Raw genomic sequence first — 18,708 nt, 5'->3', positions numbered from 1 at the left:
ATTCATTTTCTCCCAAAGATATCTGAAATTTCAAAATTTAAGAAAATAGCACCATCTCCAGAAGAAAATGGAACCAATTTCATTCAAATATATTTCCACTTTCAAGCTATTAAGCAAATGCTCCCATTTCCAAATACCATAATTGTACATGCATTCATGAGTACGTAGACTGGAGCCTCCACCTTTGGAAATTCACTCCCCAAGGCTTAGATGCAAGGATATATGATACTCCGTGCTTTTGAGAACTCACACTGTTGGGTCAGATCCTCAGATGGTGTAAATCGGCAGAGCCCCATTGACTTTGATGGAGCTATTCTGATTTACATCACCTGAGGAGCTGGCTCTATATATTCAAATAAGCACCCCTACTGGTACTGCTCTTTACTTAATAGTAAAGCACCAATGTAAAGATTTTGCATTTTAAAACCTACAGTATCTCCTGCATTGCTGACTATCCCAGTCTTGCTTGCTTGCTTGCTTGGTGTCAGAAGAGAAAATGCTTTTATTTATTTTGTTTTCATGATTCACACAAATCATTCACAGGAAATAAAAAATGACATATGAGAGACTTGTTGATTTCCTGAAGTCCTACTACAGTAATGCAAAAACACCTGCACATATAAAGAACTAGTTTTTGTAGCCAGTACTGACTAATCAACACACTAAATGATTATTAGATTTATAGAGCAACTAATAAACAACTTATGCAACTGGAGTTTAATTCCACATAAATCACTATTAGATAGCTAGCTTCCATTGTTGTTTGCTGTATTGTTGTAGCCATGTTGGTGCCAGGATATGAGAGAGACAAGGTGGGCGAGGTAATACCTTTTATTGGACCAACTTCTTTTGGAGGAAGAGACAAGGTTTTAGAACAGCTCCGGGAAGCTCAAAAGCTTGTCTCTTCCACCAACGTATATCAGCATATGCACAACGTGCCCAGCCATTTGATGGCACTGTCATCAGCCAGGTGGAGAGCCGGTAGTCCACCATCAAAATAAGTCAGTGGGCACTCATCAAGAATATCCAACATAGTCTGAAGTTGACCACAGCTATATCGTGGGTCATTAAAAAAATTAATTGAAAAAGATTGGCCACACAGTTGCCCTGTCCTATTTGAAACCGGTTCAGGGGGACCACAGGTGCCTTGGCAGATCAAAACCTGGTGAACTGATGGTTGGATCTCTGATGAGACAGTGATTCACAGCTACCGTTACTGACCACTCATTGCGGCAAACAGATTCCACCATCATATCCTGTGGTGGCATAAATGACCAGAGGCGGATTAGGGGTTTGTGGGGCCCTGGGCCAGAGCAAGCGGGGTCCCCTCCCTAACCCTTCCACCTGCAGTCCCCACCCCCAGTGCTCCTGCAGGGGAAATGGGGTCAGGGCAAAGGGGTTTGCCTCACCCCCCACCACCCCCAGCACTCCTGCTGGGGAGCTGGGTCAAGTGCGGGGGCTTGCCCCACTCCACTCGCCCACATTCCTGCCAGAGAGCGGGGTTGGGGTATGCGGGGTTGACCCGCTTCCTGGAAGGAGCACCGGGCGGGTGGAGCAGGGCAAGCTCCCGTTCCTGAACCAGCTCCCCAGCAGGAGCACCAGACAGGCAGAGCGGGTCAGGGTACCAGGGTGCCCATTTTTCTGGGGGGCCCACAATTGGCCAAGGCCCCTGGGCATGGGCACCGTTGACCCAGTGGCTAATTCGCCACTGTAAATGACCATAAAGGGCATCTAGAAGACAGACGAGTGGGTGAGTGGTTGAAGAGGTCTGCGTACAAAGGCAGGTCGCTATTCTCAAGGATCTTGGCCAGCAGCATGACAGAGGCCTTCTCACACCAAATGTGGGGCGGTGCTATGTCACTAAGTATCAGTAGCCATGGCAACAGATTTGCACGTAAAGTCCCAGTAATAATACGCATAGCTTTGTTAAACTCTACATCGACCAGCCTACACCAGACTCTGCTGTTGAATAGCAAAGGGGATGTTCGAAACATCCGGGCGCTCACACCCCGGGTTGAATTGGCCAATTTTCTGAGCAGGTTGTCTGAGTACTGACTTTGGCTGCCGTCTTCCTCAAGTGGTTACCAGTGTCACACCAAGGTAAACCAACAGAACATGGTTCAATAAAAGATATTATCTCACTCACCTTGTCTCTCTATTAGCAAGATAGAGAGTAATATTAAAATATGGGGTCAGATCCTCGGCTAGTGTAAACTGGTGTAAATGCCAACTTGTACCAGCTGAGGATGACCTATATGGTTTTGCCCCTTCTTCTATCCCTAATGTCCCATTCTGACCATTGCCACATTTTTGGGTAGTGGTAATGATAGCGGATGTTCAGGGCCTTTAAAGTCAGCTACACAATGGAGGACAAATTAGTGACATGGAGTATGAGTATCCTATAAGTGTAACTTGCTTTATTTACACATAGACACCAGTAAGATTGCCAGGTGTTTGGTTTTGGACCAGAACTCCCAGTTGGAAAGGGACTCTGATGGCTCCGATCAGCATTACTGACCAGGCCACTAAAAGTCCTGTCAGCGACGCAGCGGGAACTGTGGCCAACAGAAGCTGTGAGGGTGGCATCTGCAGGGGCAGGCAGGGAAGGGTGCCTAGGAGCCAGACATGCTGGCCACTTCCTGGAGCCGCCTGAGGTAAGTGCCGGCCGACCGGAGCCCACACCCCAAAGCCCTGCCACACCTCAACCCCCTATCCCAGGTCAGAACCCCCTCCTGCACCCAAACTCCCTCCCAGAGACTGCAACCCAGTGCCCTGCCCGAGCCCCCTCCTGCACTCAAACTCCCTCCTGGAGCCCTCGCCCCAACCTCCTGCCCCCAGCCCAGAGCCCCATCCTGCACCCCAAACCCCTCATCCCCAGCCCCACACCAGAGCCCACACCCCCAGCCAGATCTCTCACCCCCTCCTACACCCCAACCCCCTGCCCCATCCCTGAGCCCCCTCCCACACTCTGAACCCCTTGGCCCCAGCCCAAAGCCCCCCCCACCCAAACTCTCTTCTGGAGCCCTCACCCGCTCCTTCGCCCCAACCCCCTGACCCAGCCCTGAGCCCCCTCCTGCACCCCAAACCCCTCATTCCCAACCCCACCCCAGAGCCCACACTCCCAGCTGAAACCCTCACCCCCTCCCACACCCCAACCCCCTGCCCCAGCCTGGTGAAAGTGACTGAAGGTGGGGGAGAGCAAGCGACGGAGGGAGGATGGAGGGATGATGGAGTGAGCAGGGTGTGCGGCCCCAGAAGAGAGGGGCAGGGGCGAGACCTTGGGAAAGGGGCATGGCAGGGGGCGGGCCAAGGGTGTTCAGTTTTGTGTGATTAGCAAGTTGGCAACCCTAAACACCAGTCCTGCAATGAGATGGTCAAACATCACATAGAGCAATCCCTTCTCCCAGGAGTCTCAGCCCTATACCAGTGCCTGGCTCCCAGAGAACAACTCTATCTCCAGATTACAGAGGGGTAGCCGTGTTAGTCTGATCAGCAAAAAAAACGAGGAGTACATGTGGCACCTTAGAGACTAATAAATTTATTTGGGCATAAGCTTTTGTGGGCCAAAACCCACTTCATCAGATGCATGCAGTGGAAAATACAGCAGGAAGATATATATACAAAGAGAACATGAAAAAATGGGTGTTGCCATACCAACTGTAACGAGACTAATCAATTAAGGTGGGCTATTATCAGCAGGAGAAAAAAAACTTTTCTGGTGATAATTAGGATGGCTGATTTCAAACAGTTGACAAGAAGGTGTGAGTAACAGTAGGGGAAAAATTAGCATGGGGAAATAGTTTTTACTTTGTGTAATGACCCATCCACTCCCAGTCTTTATTCAAGCCTAATTTAATGGTGTCCAGTTTGCAAATTAATTCCAATTCTGCTGTTTCTCGTTGGAGTCTGTTTTTGAAGTTTTTTTGTTGGAGAATTGCAACTTTTAGGTCTGAAACTGAGTGACCAGGGAGGTTGAAGTGTTCTCCGACTGGTTTTTGAATGTTATAATTCTTGACGTCTGATTTGTGTCCTTTTATTCTTTTGTGTAGAATTAACTCCAATCTGAGCCAAGGCACAGAGCAACCTTTCCTATTGCTCACACAGGTCTCTCTCCCACCAAGCTGGCTCTCCACCAAAACCTTGCATAATGCAAAGCTAACAACACAGCATCTCTTCCCAAAAGTCAAAACTTACTCACAGGCTGAGACAAAGAATTTAGCAGACTGTCTAAATAAGCACCTGCTAGTGATGCCTACCATAACCATACTTCTGAAAGTATATATAGTTTAATATGGTAAAGTTTTCAATGCAACATGCCATGTTACTACTTGTAGCTTTAAACACCAATATATTGTGACTGTACAAGAATTTTGAAAAAAGTTTCTATGGCTTGGACTTGATGCGCTAAACCTAAAGCTTACAAAAGCTTTAATAAATATAATACTGTATAAACATTATGCTAGTAGTAATAATAACTGCAAGTTAATTCACATGTATATATGGTAACACATTTTCCTGAAGGATCCTTGAGCCTTTCATGGCATTGGCTCTGAATTAGCCCAAACATTTGGAAAACTCTCCTCCCCATAAACATCAAGAATATAGTTCTCAAGCATCTGAAAGCACCTCATAAATGGCCATAAAAGTTCACCACAGCAAATCAGAAATGGACAAGGTTTACAAGGGAAACTAGCCATCCTTCATCACCACAATATAACACTCAGTGCAGGAGAGAGGAAAGATGGTCTTGTGTTTAAAGGCACAAAAGTAGGGCTCAGGAAATCTTAACTCAATCCCTGGCTCTGACACAGACCATCCTACATGACCGTGGACAAATAACTTAATCTCTCTCTGCTGCTGATCCCAGCAGTAAAATGAGGATACTAGTATTTCACTTTCTACCATCCTTTGTCTGTCTTGTTGTAGCAGATGTCACTCAGAGACCAGCAGGCCTAGTGGGCAAGCTGTGGCTCTACAGTACTTTCACCCCTAAAGTACTGGGATGGGCTAGCCTGGCAGTCAGCAGGCCTAGTGACCAAGCTGCAGTGTGTCGTTCCCCAGTGCGCCACAGTTCTCCCAGCATCGCGGCAGCAGGGGGAAAAGTAAGGGGACCTGGGCCCAAGGAGGAGAGGCGAGGAGTGTCTCAGCCGCCTCTTCCTGGTGCATCTGACCAGTCTCCTCTAGGTTGCTTCCTACCTCCCTGCTCTCTCTTCAGTTTGGAGTGTGATCACAGCCCCCATCTACCCAGTGTGGAGTTCCCAGCCAGTCTCAGCAGCTCAGTTGGTCAAAGAAGTGTTCTCCAGTTCTCTCCCCAGTGTTCTGTTATTCTCCCTCAGCCGGCAGCGGGGGAGGGAAGAGGGCCAGGCCCCTACTCTAAGTTGGGGTCTTTCCCACAGTCCTGTGGATCACTGTGTCCCCACAAGCTACAAACTGGCATCCTCCCTTTGGACAGCCTCACCTTCACTCTCTCCTCCGGCTTGCCTGTCAGAGTCCCCGTTTGAGCAGATTGTCCATCTGGAGCACACTCCGCAGCCACTGAAGGGCGGGGCCCTCTTGGCCCGTATTGCTCCGGCATCATTCCGTTAATCTCTGTGTGGGGTCTAGAAACCCCATCGTACTTGTATTTTTATAGCGTAAGCTCTCTGGGCTAGTGATGTCAATGTGTGTGTGATACTTAGCACAATCAGTCCCTGATCCGAGACTTCTAGGCACTATTGTAATATTATTAATAATAAACAACAACAATATGAGAGCAACAGATGGAGGAGCTGATTTTCAGTGGGGCTCAAAGCTAGTTTCCAGTGCTGTGCACACACTTGTCCATGCAATGTGAGGTACTAGTAACTGCAATATTCTAACACGTGCGCATACAGCTGACAGGATTTCTGTACATTTGTTCAAATGGAATTTGCGTGTGAACGATCTCCTTTCCCATGTGCGTAGTTGTTTATCTATCACACATGCATGCAGGTGTTAGTGTTCCAAAGTGTGCAGACAGGGGAGGGGCTGCACCAAATGGCATGCCATAGGAGTCATGTTATGAATCCCTATGTCTGCTTTATCTCAAAATGTCAGTGACCAGCCACGAGGAATGCACGCCAATCACCTTAGTATTGCAAGAGGTAAGTATATTCCAGGACCATCTAATTCACATCTCATTGTTATTCAGGCCAGGCCAGCGTGTTCTGAGTGAAACGGTATCTATTTCTCTTGTTTCAAAGAGGAAAGGCCGGCTGCAGCAAATAAACTAAACCATATTGCCACTACCCCATCTGTATTCATCACTGATCTACCACTGCATCAAAGCACTTTGTAATCCTGCTGCTTCAAAGGACATCACAGCATTGCAGGTCTGACAGACAGGCAGTACGTCACATCTTTATTCCTTCCAAACTTCCTGTACGAAACAAACTGTGGAGGTCAGAAAGCAGCTGAAGCCATGAGATATTTAAAAAGCCGTTCAAACAGCACACTCCAAGTGGGGGGCCCTCACAGATGGTTTTGCTGGAAATGTTAACAGGCTTTATAAGGCTCATGTCAGAGGGTCCCTTTGGGGTTCTTTCTGCATGAAATTAACACTCTGGAGAAGGTGGTTTAAGGGACATGACTGGGCGACATGGGATTCTCTTTCATTTTTGTAAAAAAGAAGAAGAAACGCAACAAACCGTTTTTCATACATAAAAAAGGCAGCTAAGAGCCGCACATTCCACATGACCCCCTGCCCCAAAGTCTAATCCACTTAGTAAGTTGTTTTCATCTGTGAGCAAACCATTCTGTACACAAATGGCTAACTGCTCTTTAAGGCACACATTGGGATACATTTCTCACACTGAGTAGAAGGTTACTACTCCAGTAGTCTCATTACCATCAGCAGGACTACTTGTGGTGCAAAGTACTTCTCGTTGTGAGGAAGGTTATCACAATCTGGTCCAATGTGTTTCTGTACTGACAAGCTCGAACTTTCAGTGCGATTCATTTGCCACCATTAAAATTCCTCCATTCCATCCATGTCCCTTCCATTCACAACACGCTTCAGACTCATGACCAGGTAGCTAAAAGAAACGGCAAGCTATTGCACAGCTAGATAACTATTTGGTAGGCTTCCATAATGCCGTATATACAAAATGCATTAGACATTGAGCCAATAGACCCGAGCCTCACACATCCAACATAAATATTGGATGTATTGGGGAAAGACAGGGGAAATGTTTGCATTTTTACCACTCCAAACATTATTGCATACGTAGCAAAAATATTTTGCACAGGTGGTTGTTTGAAGTGCCCATTGATATCCCTTTAAAAATGTTGTAAACACTGAAAATGGCTTTAAGAAGAACTGAAGTGAAGCAACCAGCTGCTGTTAAAAAGAATTTCTTGGATATCTGAATGCAGCTGAAGAGGAAAAAGTGGTGAGAAAAAATATGTAGGCCAGGAAATCAATTTGGGCATGAGCCAATGCTGCTGAAGTTAATGGGAATCTTTCCTTTAATGGACATTGGATGAGATCCTTAAAGACCTTGGGCAACCACGAAAGCAAATTTTTGTCAGGACAGTGTTGAAAGTTTTTGACACTTATTTCTAGGAAGGATTGATCCGCTTATCCATTCTGAACTTTTCTGTCCATAGACTAAATTCAGTCCTCAGACCTGTGCATCTGGCTCCCATTAACTTCAGCAAGGACACTGGACTAACTGCATGTGTACTGCATGAGAGAATTTAACCCACTGGAGATGGATGATTAAAGCATTTAGTGGGGGGGGGGGTTTGTGAATGTGCATATATATGTAAAGGTGTAAAAGAGTGTCAGCGCCATGAACTTCCAATTTGAAGAGGAGAACCTGACATTTTAATTTCCCAGAATTCACTAATGGTTAAAGTAACTTGCTGTTTATCACTTGCTCATCTAAAAAAGATGGTCAAAGAGGTAAAGCAGAGGATCAAATCAAGTACCATTTCTACCACTGAATTGCCATGCTACATTGGTGAAGTCATTAAAATTGTTTATTTACCCTTCTGTAAAACTGATATTAAGACCTAGGTGTAAAGGCCACTGGAGATGGCATTTGAATAGGTTAACTTAGATTCTTGTTGGCTTATGTTTTAGCCGGTTTTGTTTTGTTTGGGGTTTTTTTAAGTGTGAGAAATGTACTTTTGTTTTTCCCAGTGAGACATTAATATAGTAGTTTGGGGGTAAGTGTTTTAATAACATATTATGCTGTCTGTTGGGTTCAAATATGCAACTGGCATTTCAATTAGATTACTAAAATATTCCTAATAATGATTTGAACATACAGTCGGAAATATTGGCTTGATAGGAACAGCAAGTTTTCTTTTTGTGCATATACATGTTGTGTTGCACACGTGTCTTTCTTCCCCAGAAATCCAGAGGGCTATTGCTATTTGTCTATGGACCTCTTTCTTCTTCAATTTAGTCTTCACATTTTGCTCCAGTTTCTGTTCCGACCCTTATTTGGGCTATGACTGAAGGCATTTAAGACCCTTCCTTCTCCTTGTTTAAATTGCTTAGAGAACATCCTGATGGTTGTTTACATAAATAGCTGCAGCACAGTTGCCAAACAGGATAGTTCAATAGACAGTTCATTTGGGGTTTAACTGTTATGTTGGATCAGATATCACCGCAAATGCCAGTTTACTTGCCAGGGCTTCAGATGAGATGTAAAAAGGCATATTTGTTATCAAGACGCTATCAGTTTATTTTAATGGCACAGCTGCCCTTGAGGGCTACCATGGCCCCTGGGCTGAGGAACCAGACATATTATGAAAGGGCTTGTTGGAAAATAGTTAACAAGCCTGAAAGACAAAACAGCACACTAGAAAGAGAGTACATGATGGGTTTTCCTGCTGCTTCCAGCTACTGCTTCAATACCACTGTGTGAAGCCAAGTCTGTAATGCAAAGTTAACAGAGATCCCTTTCAAAACGACACCCATTCCGCCTCACGGGGTCACAGAGCCGACTCCTCAGTCACAAAAATATGTTTCCATTCCAATCCCTGTTTCTGAAGACCTCAATGACAAAAGTTAGGATCCATCTCCCTGGTTACAGCTAGATTGTGGCTGTGAAGTGACAAGCTTCTAGTTGGAGGGCTGCAGCAGCATGCTGCCTCAAAATAAGTGCAGAGGCATTGATCCTGACTTGGGTAAGTTGGTTCCAAGACTTCCAGGAAGCACAAGTCAGAGTGACCTCTGCTACATCCTTCCAGTTCTATGATCCTCTGAAAGGGTAAACAGTCCAGCTCTGCTTGCCAGACCAGAAACTGGGACATGACCATTGCACCAACCTCATCTGTCCATACTATGCTTGCTAGGTCCTTGCACAAGGATAGTCTCTATTGCTGGCCTCTTTGGTAGGGCACAAGGGATGGGGCATTGGAATGGCACACCCTACCCGCCCGTGCGAAGCTCCTGCCTCAGACTAATCACACTTGGAATGCAGTTTCTCTCTCTGAGAACGTCGCTATCCGCTGTACTATATAGTGTGTGCCCAGCACTCCCCTGAAACCGGTGCCTGTAGTATGCGGACAAGGAACGTTTTAAGGAAGCAGCTTGCACAGAGATAATTAAAAAGAAAAACTTAAGATGCAGTAAGTCCAAGGCATGTGAGAGTTAAATGGTGGAACCTCAGAATTTCAGGATGGAATCTATGCCAGGTGGCACTGGCTTTCTGCGAGATCTGAACATGAAAGTAGGATACATGCTGTTCTTGTCAGTAAGGCACAGGGAGCTTATATGAACAATTAAATATTTTTATTGAAACAACATAGAACACAGTACCCAGTGCCTGCAATCTACAGCAGTCTATTTTCCCTGATCTGTCGCTGTAGTCCAGATCCCCATCTTTCAAGATGGAGTGACCTTTGCTTGATCCTGACGCAACAATGATAGCTGTTGATATTCCCTGGCATGTTACATACATATATTGGGTGAAATTCAATCCCTGTGCACAGGGCTGGCAAAAGGCCCATGCACCCCTTCTGTCTCAATCACTCCCTAGATTGATAACTGGTGGATTTCTGTGGGCCCTCTGCTCAAGGCCAGATTTCATTTTTTAAAGCCCTTTGCAAGTCTTCTGGGGAACTTCATACTCTGATGGTGAGATTGTCTTAAAATCTTTCATCAATTTCTTCCCCACTTTAACACGTATTGTGCTTGAATAACACAGTGTATCCAGCTGATATGAAGAAAGCTATCAATGAACTACTTTTTTGCAGATGCTCACAGATAACTACCGATGGAGACATTAGAAAACAGGTAGCACACGTGCATGCTAGTCACGCTGCTGACTCAGAACTTCTGAGATTTAGAGTCAAGATTCTGCGTAAAAGTTTTCTTCTCTTTGAAAAATATATGTGGCATGGCCACATGGAGTTGCACATTACACAGCCCAGATATGTGACAGAGCTAAATGTCTTTGGAGTGAATGCAACAGATATTCAGGAAAAGTCTAGGAAGGAGAAAAAAATCAGGACAGCCACATCTACTCATACCAGTCAAATGTGCTAACGCAGAATATTTACAAAGTAACAGGTACTTTGTGATGTTGCCCCATTTCCTTACATCTCCTTGAATTTCCACACACCTGGAGGTTTGAATAACTAAACACCTCCTGTCTCATGCTCTCCAGCACCTGTTGAGCATGTCTGCTTTGTTTGGCAGGTGCAGTGAAGGACAAAAACTATGTCCTGTTGGTAAACAGTCTCAGCTGAAGTGACTGAGAAACTTGAATAAGCCACACCCTAGCCTGTGTGTTTACACTTTACACAACTGGTTCCCAGGCATTTGAGTCGCTGGTGCCATTGGTACATGCAGAAAACAAGACTTGCTTTATTAGACGTGTTTACCCAACAAATATCATCAGTGTTGCAAAGCCCAAGCGTTAAAAAATGTCAGGAGCCCCCAAATAATGAATTTTTTAAAAAAAACTTGTGATTTTTAGGCTAAAAATAAAGCATTTGATTTTATTTGTCTTCTGGGTTAGGTTTTGATTTTGGGGCGGGGAGGTTACCCTTTAGGAAGTTCAGGTAATGTGTTTAAGCTTTTCTCAACAATCATGAGGGCCAGAAACCTACTTTTAAAAAAACAAAACAACCCCCTCCACCCAAAAACTGAGAATCTCACATATTAACATGACTCCAGGAGCTGAGGCTTTAAGAAAAGCATCAACTATCACAAGATTTGTGATAAAACCACACTAGTGATGGCAACACAGTATTATAGGCATGCCTGTTACTACTTGAAAAACTTGCAGGCAAGTCCTGTCCACACTACAGCTTTGAATTGAGTTTGTGACCACTTACTAGCATGGTGAGCTTTCAGTAGGATTTGTACCCTATTTTATTTCTTATAAGGGTATCAGAGTACCTGTGCCCTCCCATCCCATGGCATTTGTAACCAATTATGCTGACTGTGCCTATAATCAATGTAAGCTCTTTAGAGCAGGGATTGTCTTTTTGTTCTGGTTTGGACAGTGCCTAGCACAATGAGGTCCTGGCCCAAGACTGGGTTTGCTAAGTGATACTGTAATAAAATAATAAACAATAACAACAACAACAACAGTTATAAAATCCCTAGTTTAAAGTTGTAGTGTGGACAATGGCTTAATAGAAGAAGAGCTCTACAGCTATTCAGCAAGGTAACATACTTAAAGTTTCAGAGTAGCAGCCGTGTTAGTCTGTATTCGCAGAAAGAAAAGGAGGACTTGTGGCACCTTAGAGACTAACCAATTTATTTGAGCATAAGCTTTCGTGAGCTACAGCTCACTTCATCACTAAGGTGCCACTAGTACTCCTTTTCTTTATACTTAAAGTTGTTTGGAGAGTTCACACTGAAACCCAGAACCACACCATGAAGGCTGGTGAATATGAGCAGAATATGAGCAGATAAACCTGATATACTTTGGGGGCTTGATTCTAATTCACACTAAGGCCTCTTTGCACCACCCTGGCAATGTTAAGAGGGCTTAGTGTAAATGAAAATCAGGCATCTACTGTTTTCCCAGAGACAATGTCCCATGTATTCCCTTTTTCTTCAGTTGCCTGCCTTTTGTATCATTCTGAAGTTTGTGCATACTAAAGCTGGTCAGAAAATGTCCAGTCTGAAATGTTTTTTTCTATTAAAACAGGAAAATATATTATGAAAATATTCATGTTTTCTTCTGGTGTTGTGTTTTTGTTGTGTTTTGTTTTGTGGGGGGTGTTTGGTTGGTTGGGTCTTTGTTTTTGTTGCTGTCCTTGGGGTATTTTTAGCTAGCTGCTGTGCAGACCCCTGAAAGTCCGTGGAGGCAGTACTTACCATCTTCTTCTTTGTGGTATGATGAGTGGGACTAGAAAAAGAGGACCAGTCCAGGAGGGACTTAATTTGGAGTGATACCTGGAGCTCAAGAAAAATTGTTTGGCCAAGCTGCCACTGGACAAACACTGCCCTCTCAGCAAGTTTGATAAAAATCTCTTTCCCACAACTCTGTCTGCCCCTCCTGCATCACTTAGTGCTAGCGAAATATTCTGCATTAGTCACCTTGGCAACTGCCTGAATCTCACCTAGTTTTGAGGTTCAGTTACTCACTCAGAGTAAATCAGGTTCTCTGTCAGTTTTGCTAAGGTTTGTGTAACTTCCTGAACTAACGCAGGCCCCATTTTCAGCAATCTTCAACAGATTTATGGCTTTGGTTCTGAAATCCTGCAAAATGAATGGGTTTGAATGTTTTCGGTGCAGAGCCAGAAGAAACTCAACCATTTAGAATGAATTTTGCATTCAATGTGGGTTCATTTGATATCACAACTGACAGAAAATCTTGCAGGGCAAGGGAAGCAGATGGAACGAACCTTCAGAAGATAGAAACTGAAGGAAAGGTTTGCAGAAACCACTGTGAAGCACTAGTCCCAGGTGTAACACAACCTACTCAGAAGGCACTGAGAAACACAGAAAATTAATGGCACCATCTCAAAGCTTATATATTTCATCTCTGGACCAGGCCTCCTACTGTTTATGTTTACATTTGATTCATAAAAAGTAAGAGCTGGCATCACAGATATTGGGCTTTCTGCTTTTGTGGTTTGGCAAGAAAAGACACCATGCAAACTGATAGATGAACGCTTCTGAGAGTGATTGTCCCAGAGAGACACATTTTCATCTTTCAAGACCTATTCTTTCATGGTATTGCATCATGTAACATAACAATGTGATGTCTCTGAAAAACAAATCACTGGCTCCCTGATGAACCTGTAAAGAAATAATAAATATACTTTTCTTTTCTGAGCTAATGACAATGTTTTAAATTGGAGGACTGACAAAAAAAGGTTATTTTGCCAATATCCAAATACCCAGGATGTAAATGTTTCATCACTATTCAATCAAGATGGTGAAGACTTCTGTCTTTTTTTTTTTTTTTAAATGCACACATGACTCCATTTCTCTATGGCTGTCCTACATGGCTCATCAGATGCACGTTCTGCTTGGAAAATTGTCTTTTAGATGTTGAATGTTTATGCCTCTGCAGACTGGTTCTCATTGTAGTCATTAGGAAAGAACCAACTTAGCACCTTATAAGGTTAAGGAACAGTGGGTGTCTTAAGGTGGGTGTGGTCAGAGTAGTGTAAGGGCACCGTAGTGTAAATGTGAATCTGGTCCTCTGAGACCATCATCCTAAATGAGAAGAGCACCTGTATCTCTAATGCTGTTGCTTTTGAAAATCAGACCTCCGATTCATCCTCTATTGCTAGTGTTCTTGCTGGTAGTGGACAATTCTCTAGGCTACAGTAAAAGTGAGGGAGAAGTACAAAGGGATCAATTGTGCCCTTTTGCCATTGACCTCCCTGGCTCCAGAATTTGGCACAAAGGCCTCCAAGTCCAGCAAAACATTTAAGTGCATGCTTAATGTTGAGCCCGCAAGGAGTCTGACCACAGTTTTTAAATTTTTTAAATTTATGCCTGGAAGCTGGTGGGCTCTCTCACTGGCCAGTTCACCAAAGAACATTCCCCATACGCAGGATGCTCAGTCCCTTTTTTGTTAAAATGAAACTAGTAACACAAGTATCAATTATGTCCCCAGTTCACCCTGTCCCAAGCTCCTGCAGAAGACCCTATCTACTTCCTCCAGGTTTACACTGCACAGGCCATCTGCCAGGGAGTCAAGGGGAGCCCCTCCGCTCCCCTCTCCTTCCTGGGCTGCTCCCTACAGCCTTCCAATCTGATAGTCAGAGATAAACTGGGTTCTTTCCCCTTCCCCCCAGTCTCCTGTGGGAGCCTTCCCTCGTCCTGGAGCTCTCCCTCTCAACTGAAGTACTTGCTGGCTTTTACAAAGACTAGGCTATCTTTAAGCTATTACCTGCCCCCCAGCCTCACACCATCAGCCAGGAGGCAGCTGATTAGTTATGGGGGGTTAGGGGGGGCTAGGCCCAACACCCATTAAAGGAACAACCACGCTATGCCAAGGCCTTATAGATCTAATTGGGTCACTGTTCCTGACATTACCTTGCAACAAAAATCCAGCAGGGCTACCACACATTTAAAAGGTGGAGTACAGGCCAAGCTGCTATTTATTTTCATGGCTCCTCAGTTCCAAAAGCCACTTGCAACTTTTGTAAGCACTAACACAGGGGTTCTCAAATTGCGGGTCATGACCTCTCAGGGGGTCACAAGGTTATTACGTGGGGGGTCGTGAGCTGTCAGCCTCCACCCCCAAGCCCCACTTTGCCTCCAGCATTTATAATAGTGTTTAATATTTTAAAAATGTGTTTTTAATTTAGAAGGGGTTTCATACTCTGAGACTTGCTGTGTGAAAGGGGTCACCAACACAAAACTTTGAGACCCACTGCACTAGCAATTCTGCCAGTGACAATTCCTGTACTATTGGAATGGAGTTAAAGGAATTCAAGTGTTGTTATAAGAACAACAGATAGAAAAGTTTTTAAATTATCTCATTCTCTACAGAGAGCATGAAAGAAATGCCACTCATGATCACCTGACATCTTCAGATCTATTCCAATCCTACTATATTGTAGTACACTGTAAAGCTGGTCACTGAAAGAAAAAAGCAGCCACAGGTGACAAAGAACATCTTAAGAAACTGCCTGCATCAGAAAGAACATGTAACAACCAAAGATGTGCTGCTTACACTGTCACCTATGATATTTTCCCAGTCTTATGACCTTCATTAAAAATTTCCCTAACTAGTCTAGTGATTGAAGTGATGAAAGATCATTTAGTGCTTTCCGTTCCTTAAGGCATTCAGTCGCACTTTGTGCTGCAAAGAACATTGGTCTTCTCTCAGGATGCTTAATTCCATATAGAAGGCAGCCAGCATTGTCATGTTGAAAGAGTTGTTCATTTATCTTTCCCTGATTATTCTTCGTTACAGAGGCTGCCGCTGGCTCATTCTCTTCTTGTTCTGCTAGTTGACTACAGTGAAAAGCAAAGCCCATTCAAATTACTGATCAGACTCTTAATCATCAATAACAGGGTCAGCCTGATTCCCTTACATAATGTCTTATCTAACCTGCTCTAGGGTATCTACAGTGCAGGTGTCTCCTTTTGTATTGGGTCTCCACAAATGTGCTGACAAACCTTAGTTCCTCTTGCAGTAGTGATTTCTTCAAAATAGTCCAATAGACAGTTTTCTGCTTTATTTAGTTCACCATTAGATTAAAATAAAGTTTCATTCCTTTGTAACCAGGACAGCATCCAGCACTCTGTGAACCAGAAACACAATGGCTTTGACAAGAAGTTTTCCTGATTAGTTCTGCCAAATCTGACCATAAAGTTTGAGTTGAAGTGACCTGAGGAGGATAACTCAACTATCCAGACAAGTCATATCCAGTGTATTTGTAACCATGTTGATCCCAGGATATTAGAGAAACAAGGTGGGTGCGGGGATATCTTTTATTGGACCAACTTCTGTTGGTGAGAGAAACAAGCTTTCAAGAGAAAAGCTCTATGTGGTTTGAAAGCTCTGTGTCTGTCTCACCAACAGAAGTTGGTCGAATAAAAGATATCCCATCACTCCCTTGTCTATCTAGACAACGTTTAAGCAAATCCTAAGTGAAATAAATTTTCAGGAAGATGAAAGGCTGGCAGGCTTGGAGACTCAGTTCTCCTGTTTATGCACAGAATGAGTACAACTCAACTCAGGCACTGTCAGTATTATGTTTCCATCTGAGTCCTTTGCCAATATGCGTCAACTCTGAATTGCAGGGATCACTTCTGAAATGGGAGGAAAAATATCAGTGTCTGTTAAATATCCAAGGCCATCCTCCTTTATTTGTTTAGGCACTGGAAATTCCATTTCTCTGTGGCAATTGGCAATCCTATTCCTCAGTATGGAAAAATTCCTTGTGAAGTGCTGACTTCCCTTCACAGATATTGACAGGCTTTGAGTTTCAAAGTGATTGTTCAGGGCTGGAAAAGGAGTAAAGTGGCCAGGTTCCAATGTCAGTTGCCTGTTTAGAGGGTTTTTTTTAAACATTACTCAAGATGGAAGGAGTGGAGTGAAAAAACAAAAAGAAAAAGCCATTGCAGGAATAAAGAAGGTATAGATAAGAGTAGGAAATTAACAGCAGAGGAAGTAAGATAGTAATGTGTAAGGTTTCAGAGTAGCAGCTGTGTTAGTCTGTATCTGCAAAAAGAACAGAAGTACTTGTGGCACCTTAGAGACTAACAAATTTATCAGAGCATAAGCTTTCGTGGGCTACAGCCCACTTCATCGGATGCATAGAATGGAACATATAGTAAGAAGATATAGATATATAGATATATATATATATAGAGAGAGAGAGAGAGAGATTCACACACACACACACACACACATACAGATAAGTTGGAAGTTGCCATACAAACTGTGAGAGGCTAATTAGTTAAGATGAGCTATTCTCAGCAGGAGAAAAAAAAACTTTTGTAGTGATAATCAAGATGGTCCATTTAGACAGTTGACAAGAAGGTGTGAGGATACTTAACATGGGGAAATAGATTCAATATGTGTAATGACCCAGCCACTCCCAGTCTCTATTCAAACCCAGGTTAATGGTATCTAGTTTGCATATTAATTCAAGCTCAGCAGTTTCTCGCTGGAGTCTGTTTTTGAAGCTTTTCTGTTGCAAAATTGCCACCCTTAAAATCTTTTACTGAGTGGCCAGAGAGGTTACAGTGTTCTCGTACCGGTTTTTGAATGTTATGATTCTTGACGTCTGATTTGTGTCCATTTATTCTTTTGCGTAGAGACTGTCCAGTTTGGCCAATGTACATGGCAGAGGGGCATTGCTGGCACATATCATATTGGTAGATGTGCAGGTGAACGAGCCCCTGATGGCGTGACTAATGTGATTAGGCCCTATGATGGTGTCACTTGAATAAATGTGGACAGTGTTGGCATCGGGCTTTGTTCCAAGGATAGGTTCCTGGGTTAGTGGTTCTGTTGTGTGGTGTGTGGTTGCTGGTGAGTATTTGCTTCAGGTTGGGGGGCTATCTGTAAGCGACGACTGGTCTGTCTCCCAAGATCTGTGAGAGTGAGGGATCATTTTTCAGGATAGGTTGTAAATCTTGGATGATGAACTGGAGAGGTTTTAGTTGGGGGCTGAAGGTGACAGCTAGTGGCATTCTGTTATTTTCTTTGATGGGCCTGTCCTGTAGTAGGTGACTTCTGGGTACTCTTCTGGCTCTGTCAATCTGTTTTTTTTTTTCACTTCAGCAGGTGGGTACTGTAGTTTTAAGAATGCTTGATAGAGATCTTGTAGGTATTTGTCTCTGTCTGAGGGATTGAAGCAAATGCGGTTGTATCCTACAGCTTGGCTGTAGACAATGGATCGTGTGGTGTGTCCTGGATGGAAGCTGGAGGCATGTAGGCAAGTATAGCGGTCAGTAGGTTTCCGGTATAGGGTGGTGTTTATGTGACCATCGCTTATTAGCACAGTAGTGTCCAGGAAATGGACCGCTTGTGTGGATTGGTCTAGGCTGAGGTTGATGGTGGGAAGGAAATTGTTGAAATCATGGTGGAATTCCTCAAGGGCTTCTTTTCCATGGGTCCAGATGATGATGATGTCATCAATATAGTGCAAGTAGAGTAGGAGCGTTGGGGACAAGAGCTAAGGAAGCATTGTTCTAAGTCAGCCATAAAAATGTTAGCATACTGTGGGGCCATGCGGGTACCCATAGCAGTGCCTCTGACTTGAAGGTATATACTGTCCCCAAATGTAAAATAGTTGTGGGTGAGGACAAAGTCACAAAGGTCAGCCACCAGGTTTGCTGTGACATTATCAGGGATACTGTTCCCGATAGCTTGTAGTCCATCTTTGTGTGGAATGTTGGTGTAGAGGGCTTCCACATCCATAGCAGCCAGGATGGTATTTTCTGGAACATCACCGATGGATTGTAGTTTCCTCAGGAAGTCAGTGGTGTCTCGAAGATAGCTAGGAGTGCTGGTAAAGTAGGGCCTGAGGAGAGATTCCACATAGCCAGACAATCCTGCTGTCAGGGTGCCAATGCCTGAGATGATGGGGCATCCAGGATTCCCAGGTTTATGGATCGTGGGAAGCAGACAGAATACCCCTGGTCGGGGTTCTAGGCATGTGTCTGCACAGATCTGTTCCTGTAATGTGTAAAAGCATATTGAGGAGCCTGATGATTAAAACAGGAAATATTAGTGAAGAAATGGAAGAGTAAGCCACAAATGTAAGAATATTTACAAAATTCTGTGTTTCTGG

The sequence above is a fragment of the Chelonia mydas genome, chromosome 13, assembly GCF_015237465.2.
Source record: "Chelonia mydas isolate rCheMyd1 chromosome 13, rCheMyd1.pri.v2, whole genome shotgun sequence".
Taxonomy (NCBI): Eukaryota; Metazoa; Chordata; order Testudines; family Cheloniidae; genus Chelonia; species Chelonia mydas.
The sequence above is the reverse complement of the archived record's forward strand: the minus strand, read 5'-3'. Positions refer to the sequence as shown.